This window comes from Mustela nivalis, assembly GCF_964662115.1.
Source record: "Mustela nivalis genome assembly, chromosome: 15".
Taxonomy (NCBI): Eukaryota; Metazoa; Chordata; class Mammalia; order Carnivora; family Mustelidae; genus Mustela; species Mustela nivalis.
The window spans coordinates 89,109,705-89,120,949 of record NC_139034.1 but is presented as its reverse complement, the minus strand read 5'-3'; positions in this window follow the sequence as shown (position 1 = coordinate 89,120,949).

The following is an 11,245-nucleotide window of genomic DNA, read 5'->3' as shown; positions in this document are numbered from 1 at the left end:
CAGAAATTACCAACTGGGGACGCCCGGGGGACTCAGTGGGTGAAGCAGCCGCCTTCGGCTCAGGTCGCGATCCCAGCGTCCTGGGATCGAGTCCCACGTCGGGCTCCTTGCTCGGCAGGAGGCCTGCGTCTCCCTCTGCCTCTGCCTGCCTCTCTGTCTGCCTGTGCTCGCTCTCGCTCTCCCTCTCTCTCTCTGATGAATAAATAAAATCTTTTAAAAAAAAAAAAGAAATTACCAACTGTAATGGTCAGCTACATCTCAATAAAGCTGAACATGGATTTTAAAAACCTACAACATCTACGTCAAATCCTACTCAGCTGTAGTAAGAGGAGCTCCGGGCCGGAGAACGAATCCTGAAGGGAAGATATCGTCTCTGGGGACCGATGTCGACGCACCAGTTTAGCTCTATTCTGTGCGACCGAACAAGGGTGAGAAGACACTGACTGTGCCACGGACCCACGAGTCACTTTATGTCACTGCTGGGAGGCGGTGTCAGTAGCAAGGTTGGGCTCGTCGGTCTCTTGGGACAGACACGCTCGCCCACCAGCTCAGAGATTCCCCACGAAAGGAGCAGCCTCTCCTGTCTCGCCTCCATTGTCTCTCGCACCGGTAAGGTCCCACCTTCTCACTCCTGGACCATTCCGAGAGTCCCCGACCTGGGACAGGAGGCTGGAAGTCCGTCACCCCACCCAGTAGGACTCCATCCAGCAAGACAGGCCAATGCTCATCACACGGGGAGCAGTAAGGACGGGAGAGGCCAGACCCAAGGAGAGCATGGCTGCTTGTCTGCGCGAAGGCTCAGGACAGCTGAAAGGAAACTTGCCAAGAGTGGCCTTGGGGTGAGTCTCCCGCGGCCTTGCAGACGCGCATGCCGTGTTTCAGCACACACGTGCAGTCCATCCGTACACAGCACACACGTCTGAGCCTGGCCCTCCCCCGACAGCTTCTTGGGTCCTACCCACAGCGCACGATCGCCCAGTGTGTCCCAGAGGCGCTCACGGGCCCCCAGCCAGCGTGTGGGGAACTCCTGGCCTGGTCACTGCGTCTGGCCATCGGCCGTCTCTGGCGACTTGCCAGCCCTCGAGGCCCACCTGGGCTTCGCCTCCCCAGGGTCATCCCGGGTAAAGCCCGGCCGGCATCTTCCCCTTCTTGGCACTGGGCTGCAGCTAAGGAGTCCTCACCCGGGTCTGGGGCTCTGGGGCTCAGGCTCCCCCAGTAACAAGGAACTGGAGGGACTTACCCTGGAGAGAGGCACGGTCATCCGGTCCATGAATGGAGGCTGCTGTGTCTGGGGTTCAGGGAGCCCTGGGACCCCAGCCCCAGGAGACCATGGAACCCCTTGGTCCTCAGGCACCACGGGGACCCTGTAGAGCATCTCCAGAAAGAGACAGGTGCGTGTGGCCCAGCCATCGTGTCCAGCACACGTGGAGTGTCCTCAAGGGCACAAGGAAATGACCAACGTTTGGGAAGAGACATACAGCCTTGGTGACTTACGTGGTCTGGTGAATGAGAAACAAACTGACTCGTCAATGAATCCGGCTGGGCGGGAGACGTCATTCCTTCTGGGCAACAGGGAAAAGCCACGACACGTGCCCAGGGTCTCCAGGAGAGCAAGCCCTGCTCTCCGTGCCGCCGCATCGGGCGGGGGGCCGTGGGCTCCCCCGGCAGCCCTGCCCTGCCAGGGGCACCGGGCCTTTGGCCAGCTTCCCTGAGTGGTCTTCACACCCTCCCGGTAAGTCACTTGGTCCTCAGTGTTCAGGCTCCTTTCTGGGCTCTCGGTTCTACTCCTCTGAAGGTCCGGCCCCAGACCTCTCCTTGACCAAATGCTGGCTTTCTCGCTGGCGCCGGCCCTTTCCCATCCCAGACAGAGCAGCGGGGCATGGTGACCCAGAGGACACAGCACTCAGTGTCAACACGGACCACTCAGGGCAGAGGCTCGAGGCAGGGTTGGGGAGGCCGAGGGTGTGGGCTCCCTTGAGCGTGGTGCTATCCCATGTCGGGATGCTGTCTGTGGCAGGACTGTGCTACCGCACTGGGTGTCCCCTGGGGCTGGTGAGCATCCCGCGTCCACTGCACTGACCAGGGGCAGGAGCCTACAGGTGCCTGGGGGCCCATGTGGCCTCTGTGCTGCTACAGAGAGCTGGGCCCCTGAGTTGGACCCCACGAGGCTGATGAACGTCCCCACTGGTCACTCCATCCGCAGCTCAGCCCCTTGAACAAGGCCTAAGGACAGTGACCTCAGCCTCTCGGGCCGGGAATTTGACCACCGGCCCTACGGCAACCCCCGCCTCTGCTGGGTCCAGGCCAGAAGCCCTCGAGCCTCACGGGCACTGGGGCGGCTCTGAGTGTGCTTGTGGCTGGAAAGACGTGACAAGCAGTCATCACTCCAGAGAATAAACCAGAGTTCCACTCCCCTTTGAACCACTCTGGGCCACGTTCAGAGCTCACGTTTCAGAGCAACTGGAGGAACTCGGCCATTTTCCTTCCAAGAGCCTCACAGAGTTTCCACGGGTCATTGCGCCGTGTCCCACGAGCTTTTATCAGGAGCCAGACCGAAGGGGACCGTAGCTCCAAGGGCCTTCCTCCGAGGGCCACGTGCTTGCATTTCCCAGAGACTGGCCGGAGGAGCGTCCTGCGGTGCTGACAGAGCTGGACACAGAGAGCGGCGGCCGTCCGAGGCGGATGGAGCCCGGAACATGGGCCTGGAGACGCCCACGGGGCCCGTTTGGCTGACGCCAGTGTGTGCTGCTGCCCTTGGCTCCGGCAAACTCAGGCACGACCGAGTCCGCCGACTGAGTCGTCACCGCCCATGGCCTGGGGCCCCCTGGTGCAGGAAGGACTGCTGCTCCCCACCACGGGGTGGTGGGGGCCCGTCCTGCCACAGAGGGGGGACCTGTGGGGGCGAGCGCGGGGTGCGTGTCTTGAGGCCCTCGACGGGACACGTGGAGGAGAGGTGGGGGGAGAGAAGACCCAGTCCTCGTGCTTCGGGGCCGGGACCGGCGGCCGGCAGGGGAGGCCCTGTGGGAGGAGCCCGGGTGAGTCCACGCGTGATCCGCTCCCACCCCGAGGCCTCGCGGTCTGCTCCGACAGGCCAGCGGCTTGCCCGTGCCGTTAGCCCTCCAAGCCCCCGGGGGTGACGGCAGGCGGCCCAAAGCCGCGTCCGTGGGCTCTGGTCAGAGCAGCGACGCCCTCCGAGCGATGCCTGGGAGATGTGACCGGCGTTCTGCCTCACGGGACCCTGCCGGCCTCCGGCAGCCGGCAGTGACGGCCCGCGGCCCGGTCCCAGCCCCCACCTCGCCCCGAGGCTGAAGGCCCAGAGACGACGCGGGCAGAGGGGGTCGGGGCTGCTCAGGGGTCCTGTGGCAGGTGAGGAAGGACACGCTCTTCCACAAGCCCCAGCCTCCGGGGCCGACCCCGTCCCTGGGGCCTTCCCCGGCAGCAGAAGCAGAAGGGGCCGGTGGGGAAGCAGGTGTGAGCGGTTCGCTAGACGACGTCCGTGACTCAGCAAGGCCCTCGCGGGGACAGGGGCTCACCGAGGGGCCTCTTGGACCGCCACCTGTTAGCGCGGTGTGGACGCCTTCCCCGCCTGCACTCCAGCAGCCCTCCCTGCTTCTGGAACATTCTCCAGACCTCCTAGCGGCTCTGGCCGGCCCCGCCCGCAGGTCCGCGCGGTCCTTGTGGGTCTGGCCCTCCTGAGGGCTCCTCCCGCTGGGCCTGTCTTCCAGGTTCGCACTCGCCGCGTGGGCGCCCCCCGCTGTCTCCCAGCCGAGCGGCCGGCGCAGCGCCTGGCATCGCTCCTGCCCTCGGCCACTCGGGCGGCCCCTGCCTTTGGCCAAGGTGAGCGGTGCCCCTCGGGCCTCTGCGCGGACACTGTGGGCCTGTCTGCCCTGGACACACACCGGGGACCCGAGCCGCTGGGTCCCGTGAACTCCATGCCAGGCTTCTCCGAGGAGCGCAAACCGCTGGCCACAGCGGTGCCCGCAAGGACTGTCGCACGTGGATGCTTTTCCCACTGAAAAGAGCTACCGCGGGCCTCAAGGGTGTGAAGCAGCATCTTGTTGTGGTTCTGGTTCTGTTTCCTTAATGACCAACGATGTTAAATTCCTTATGCGCTCGCTGGCCTTTTGTGTATCTTCTTTGGAGAAAGGTCTGTTCACGTTTTCTGCCCGTTATAAAAATCAAATTGTTTGCTGATGAGTCGTCAGAGCTCTTTATACTCTGGACACGAAACTGTGACCAAATCCACGATTTGCAGATATTTTCCACTCTTCTATAAGTTGTCTTTCTACTTTCTTAATGATGTCTCTTCTTTTTTCAATTTTATTTTACTTCCTTTCAGTGTTCCAGAATTCACTGTTTATGCTCCACACCCAGTGCTCCGTGCAATCTGTGCCCTCCACAATACCCACCACCTGGCTCCCCCAACCTCCCACCCCTGTCCCCTCCCAAACCCTCAGTTTGTTTCTCAGAATCCACAGTCTCTCATGGTCCATCTCCCTCCGATGTCCCCCAACTCCCTTCTCCTCTCCATCTCCCCACGTGCTCCGTGTTAGTCCTCATGCTCCACAAGTAAGTGAGACCGTATGATAATTGACTCTCTCTGCTTGACTTGTTTCACTCAGCAGAATCTCCTCCAGTCCCGTCCATGGTGACGCACGAGCAGTGTTAATTTTCAGGAGGGATGCGTACCGGTTTTTCTTTTTGTTGCCTCTGCTTTCCTGTAAAATATAAGAATCCACAGGCAAACTGGAGGTTATGAAGATTGATTCCTGTTTCTTTCTAATAGCTTTGCAAGTGTCAGCTCTTATATTTCAGTCGTCCGTCTGTTTCAAGTGACTTTTTTAGAGAGAGTCAGACAGGGGCCAGACTCATTCTTTGGCATGTGACTGCCCAGTTGTCCCAGCACCGCTGCTCGAAGAGCCCATTTAGCCCAGCTGGATGGTCTTCGCACCCTCCCTGTCCGTCTCTCGGTCCTCAGCATTCGGGCTTCTTTCTGGGCTCTCGGTTCTACTCCCCCGGGCCGTAGGTCTGCTCTTAGGCTGGTACCACGCTGTTCGAACGACTGCCGCTCGTCTCCGTTTTGATATTGGGAAGTGTAAGTGCCCCAACATTGTGCTTCTTTTCCAATACTGTGTGGGACATTTGGGACCCCTCACTATTCCATATGGATTTGAGGATTTTTCTACTTCTGCAAAAAAGGACATTGAAATGTTTGTAATCTGTGTGTGTCGCGGGGTTGTCTTGGGCCTGTAAACCACCCTCTTTGCAGTGTTTCTTCACTGAAAGGACGTCCTCTTTAGTTCCTCCAGCAACGCATTTCAGTTTTCAGCCTGCACATCTTCCAGCTCCTGGGTCAGATTTATGCCTAGGTATTTTATTCTTTTGGTACAACAAGTGGTATCATTTTCTTAATTTTCTTTTTGGGTTATTCATGGATGGTATACGGAGACCCAACTCGTTTTTTAGTTGATCCTATACCCTAAAAGTTTGCTGAATCTATTTAATAGTTCTAGTAGCTTTTTGTGGATTATTTGAGAATTTCTACGTATGGAATCATGTCACCTGAAAACAGAAATGGTTTTACTTCTTCCTTCCTAATTTTGATGACTTCCTCTTGCGCGGTGGCTCTGGCGGGGCGTCTCGTACGTGGCTGTGGCCAGCCTTGTCCTGTTCCTGATCTTTGGGGGAAAACTTTCAGTCTTTTACCACTGAATACGAGGTTAGCTGTGGGATTTTTTGGTAAATACCCTTTATCCCGCCTTCTATTTTTAACTTGCGTGGTGTTGCTTTTTTAAGAAATATGAGGGAGTTGAATTTGTCAAATGCCTTTTCTGTATGGAGACACTGTGGGCCTTTCCCCCGATTCTACTAACATGGTGTTTTACATCGATGGGTTTTCTTACGTTGCACTTCCCTTATGTTCCTGATCAATTCTGCTTGGTCATGGAGTTTCATCCTCTGTACCTACTGTTGGATTTGGTTTGCTAATATTTTGTTGAGGAGTTTTACTTCTAAATTCATAATGGTAATATTGGCCTCATGAAATGTATTATAAAGCATCCCCTCTTCCATTTTTGGGAAGAGTTTGGGAAAAATCAGTTGTAATGCCTTTGTACTCGGTAGGCACAGTGCAAGCAAGCTTTGTGGAGGGAACTTCTGTCTATTTGAGTTACTTGAGAGAGCCTGGAGATGTGAGACCAGTCAACCGAGAGGCAGGTTCTCCCAGCAGACCTGTCTAGAGCCAGGGTGGGTGTGCACTAGTGCGGGACACAGCCACGTCAACAAAGGACCCAGTGTCTGCGGGGACTCAGGAGAGTTCGCTGCCGGGAGATTTGTCCTTTCTCCGCAGCAGGAGTGAATGTTGGGAGGCCGTGAAAGGATGCGCTTGTTTCTCAGCAAGTAATAGCTCGTCTTGGAGAACTCTGTCACTGACCATGGGACCAAGTTCAATGGCATGCTCTGAACTTGACTGCGGAATGTAAGCTGAAGTTATATACCCACTTTGTGAAGAGCCTTAAGAAAGACCTCTGAGTCCATTTTAAGTCTTCTGCTGGTAGAAGGACGCATGCAGGACCTCGTATCTGCACAGCATGGCCAGGTGCGGGCACGTGAGGCAGGATCGCCCCAGGGCCCCAGGGCCTGGGGGCTCAGCGTGAGCTCTGTGAGTGCCTGGTCCGTTCTTGTCACGTCCGGCCCCAGCCCAGAGCTGTGCCATTCGCTGGCAGACACGGGACAGTGTGAGCACTGTCGGCTGTCACACGGACCCAGAACCTCGGTGAGGAGTCCGTGACAGAGACACAAGCCCCACTTTTGAGAGCCTGCTGTTGGGGACCGAACTGTGCTCTCCGAGTTCACAGGCCAAGGGGGAACCAGTGTCCTAACAGGAAGTGGGGAGACCAGAGCTCACTCACCGTCCCATGAGGACACAGGCTTCCCTGGTGGGAGCAAATCTGCCAGCCCCTTTGATGTGAAATGTGGGGTCTGGGGGCAACCAGTCAAGAAAGCATTCTTGAGACATCTTTGGTGCGAAAAGGTGGTCTCATGAGAGCACAGGGTCAGGACCTGTGGGTAGAAAGGGCTGCACCGGGGTCACGAGGAGTGACCCTCTCAACTTGGGAGGGGGTTAGGGAGAGCGTAAGTCTCTAAGGAATTTTGGAAGCAAAGTTTCCAGGACCCCGAGGGAGCTCGCTGTTGTTGGGAAAGGCTGTTTGGGCACCTGGGTGGCTTAGTGGGTTAAGCCTCTGCCTTCAGCTCAGGTCATGATCTCAGGGTCCTGGGATCGAGCCCCACATAAGGCTCTCTGCTCAGCGGGGAGCCTGCTTCCTCCTCTCTCTCTCTGCCTCTCTGCCTACTTGTGATCTCTCTCTGTCAAATAAATACATAAATAAATAAATAAAATAAATCTTTTTAAAAATTGTCCTGTTCATTGAACTATAAATGTTAAAGCTGACATGTGACATAGTAACTCCATCCATTAGAAGAGGCAACTTGTGATCACAACGGAATTAACTGGAGTAAAAATTCAAAGTTGTAATTCCACTCCTGTCCAACTCACCAAGCACAGAATATTACAACCATCTCCAGATGCCCTGGTTTTTATTTTTTAAGATTTATTTATTTGAGAGAGAGTTCAAGCAAGAGAGCACAAGGAAGAGGAGCCGCAGGGGCAGAGGGAGAAGCAGGTTCTCCGCCGAGCAGGGCGCCCGACGTGGGCCTCGATCCCAGGACCCAGGATCACGACCTGAGCTGAAGGCAGAAGCTTTATCTGGTGGGCCCCCCCAGGTGCCCGAGATGTCCTGTTTTTTATTCTATTTATGTGAGCACAAACAGCTGTGCTCCTCCCCCGCCAGCAGCTGCCTTTCTCTGTCCCTCTGAGCTCGGGTTTTGCCTGTAGACTCATCTCCGTCCCACATGAGAGAGAGCCTGTGGCGTCCGCCTCTGTGCGACTTACCTCGGTGGATGTCCCTCCACGTCATCACGAAGGGCGAGGCCTCACCCTTCGTGAAGACGAAGTCTCCGCCTCCGGAGTTTTATGCCCCTCACTAGCCCTGGTTCGCCCCCGTCGTCCACCCTGCTTGCGAGTGAGCCCCCCTCTGGCGGAGGAGGCCAGGGTAATGTGGACAGTGGTGAAGCAGGGCCCTGCTCAGCCCGAGTCTGGGGACTCTTCCCACCACCGGCGCCCCTGCCCCTGCCGTGCTCTGTGGGGGGGTCACACAGGATGGATGGGGTGGGTAGGGTGGACCAGGTTGCCGGCTCCAGCTGGGGGAGGCTGATCCTTCCTCTGTGTCCGTAGAGCCACATCCCTGCGTCTCCCTAGATCTCCCTTGCAGAAGGATGAACCCCAGCACCTTCCTATGGGATCTAATAGTCAGTTAGTAAATATCCATCCAGTTAAACCCCACAGCCACCCAGGAACAAAGACACCAAGAAAATTTCAGGTGGATTTTCTGCCCTAAGCCTGTCCTCTCGTGGTGGGCTCCTCCTGCAGGCCAGCTGACGGGCGGGCCTGAGCGGTGACAGAAACATGAAGGTGGCCACACAGGGACCTTAACAGTGGTGGCCTGAGCGGCAGGCTGTCCAGGGCAGGGCTGCAGAAGAGGGATTGGTGGGCCTCCCGGAGGAGGTGAAGGGGCGCACTCACATTCCATTTAGGAAATGATGTGTGTTTTCTACAAAGCAGTAAAAACTAAAGGATGAAACCTCTCATGGATGCATTTTTTAAAAAATTTATTTAACAGATGGAAATCATTAGCAGGCAGAGAGGCAGGCAGAGAGAGAGGGAGGAAGCATGGTCCTCACTGAGCAGAGAGCCCGATGCCGGGCTCAGTCCCAGGACCCTGAGATCATGACCTGAGCTGAAGGCCGCGGCTTAACCCACTGACCCACCCAGGCGCCCCTCGTGTATGCATTTTAAAGTTTAATTAGATAGAGCCTCTTCCTAAGTGGCCCTGCTGGGTGGTTTGCCCTCTTGGAGATTGGGGTGAGGCACTGAGGCACAGCAGGCCCTGGAGGATTGGGGGTTCTAAGGAAGAAGAGAAACAGAGTGGGTGGGGCTCTACCAGGAGGTCACATTTCACAGTGAGCAAAAACAGAAGCCTCTGTCCTGGGACATGTGACTATTTACTTGAAGCTGGGGGAGGGGGCGGGCAGCACTGAGAGAATTGAGGCGTATTGCGACATGCTGTGTTTAAAACGGGTTTTCCTGGCAAACGAACAGTCATGCCTGCTTTTTGGCACCAGGATCACCTCAGTGTAGAGTCTGGGATGTCGACATTCGCTAGCACTGCGGCTTCTGTCTGGGCACCCACCCACCACTTTGGGCTGCTGGCCCCAGGGACACGGGGTATAGGGCTCCTGGCCGGGCCCCAGGAACTGACCAGAATATTCCAAAGCTTCTCCCAGACGGCCTGGCCATGTCCTGCAGAAGAGCCCTCAGTGGGCTGGCTCCCAGGTCAGAGTTTAAAACCCGGTTTGGGGGTACCATTTGCTGGAGGTGCTCCAAGACGCATTTTTAAATGCTTCAACAGCGATGGAATTATTGGGGTACTCTTTGGCATTTGCTGAGTATTTGTGACAAGCACTACACAAGCCCTTTCCACAAGTTCTCTCCCTTAGGCCCCTCCACCACGCGCTGAGCCACGCGGCCACGCAGGAAGTGGGCCGCTCTCCACCCGCAAAGCTGCGGCAGAGAGAGGTAAGAGCCCCGGCGCCCCTGCCGGGACCCCCCTTACAGCCTGACCAGCGGCCCTGGGGTAGCCCTGGAGGAGGAACGAGCGGGAGGGTCGGTAACCTGGGCTGGCGCGGCTGCGAACGGTGGGGATGCTGACCAAGGTGGCCTCTGGGGCCATGACCTTTAGGGCCCTTATGCTGCATACCCAGAGGGACGGGGACCTGCCGGGGCATGGCCCCGAGGACGCTGGAGAACCCAGTTCCTTGGCCCCAGCGAGCACCGGAGGAGCACCAGCAGCCTGGAGCCCGGCCGCCCTGCGTCCCTCTGCAGCAGGGGCTGCAGCACTGCTTCTGGCACGGACCCGCCCCACACCCCTGCACTGGCTTCCCCCACGGCCAGCCTGGGTCTTGCAGGTGAGACGACCCAGCAGCTGACGGCATCTCGGGACCCTCCGCCGCCGAGACGGGGACCAGCCCACTCCACCCCCACCGAGAAACAACGGACCTGTCACCACTATGGCACACACCTGCGGCAGCAGGCGCAGCGTGATCAAGCTCACCCACGGGCCACTGGCGCCCTCCGCTAGCCCAGGAGCCCACAGGGCCGAGCCCCCCCATGCTCCGATTGGCCCCGCTGCCCACCAGTCCCTGGGACCATGGAAAGGGGCTCCCTGATGGCAGGGCTGGGCCACACGTCCACCTCGGCACCAAAGACGGATGGAGGGGCCGGGTTGTTCCAGTCCTTCGAAGGGCTCCTCTCTGGGGCGGGACTCCAGCTTCGGAAGACCGGCAGATGCGGGGTGGACGCAGGGTGGACTGCCCGGCAGATGGCTGTCTCCGGTAAACCGGGGGAGTGTGTCCCCGGTGCAGCCCTGGGGTCGGAGTGTGGTGGGGTGGGGAGTGGGGTCTGGGGAGGGCTCCCCAGTCCAGCCCTGGGAGTGAGGCCAGAGCAAACGGTCGCTGCCCTAACACGCGACTTCCTTCAGTCAGAGGCCGGTGGCCACACTTCCCTCTGCTCGCTGTGGGGCCTCGGGCGCCTCTCCTGAGCTGCAGCGTCAGCCTTGGACCCAGGCCTCGAGTCAAAGCCGCCCGAGCTGGCTTGTGCTTGGTGACGGACAGTGTGCTTGGGGTCAGATGGGGCTCTGTTCCTACCTGCTTGCTTTCTGAGACTCAGGCTGAAGGGGCCTCAGCTGCAGCGAAGGGGGGGCCCCAGTGGAGAGGAAGGGCCCCTGGTGGGCCACGCGCTGGTCACAAGGAACCTGCTCTGATGCGACTCCTTTCATCCGCTTAAACCAGTCCCACAGCCAAACCAACCTGAGCACAGCGGCGGGGAGAAGTGGAAGTCCTTGGAAGGACAGACCGACCGACCCCTGTGTGTGCAGCTCTGTGGGTAGCTGTCCCCAGGTGGGGGGAAGGAGCTCGCCTGGGAGCCAATGGTTGTCTGTATTTACTAGAGGGCAGCCTGGACCCTTACCCAGCGCTTCCTGCCGCGGGCGCAGCGCGGCCAAGCCATTCCTTCCGGACACCAGGCTTCTTATCACTGTGGCTTTGGAACTTCTGCCTCCACAGAGCCCGC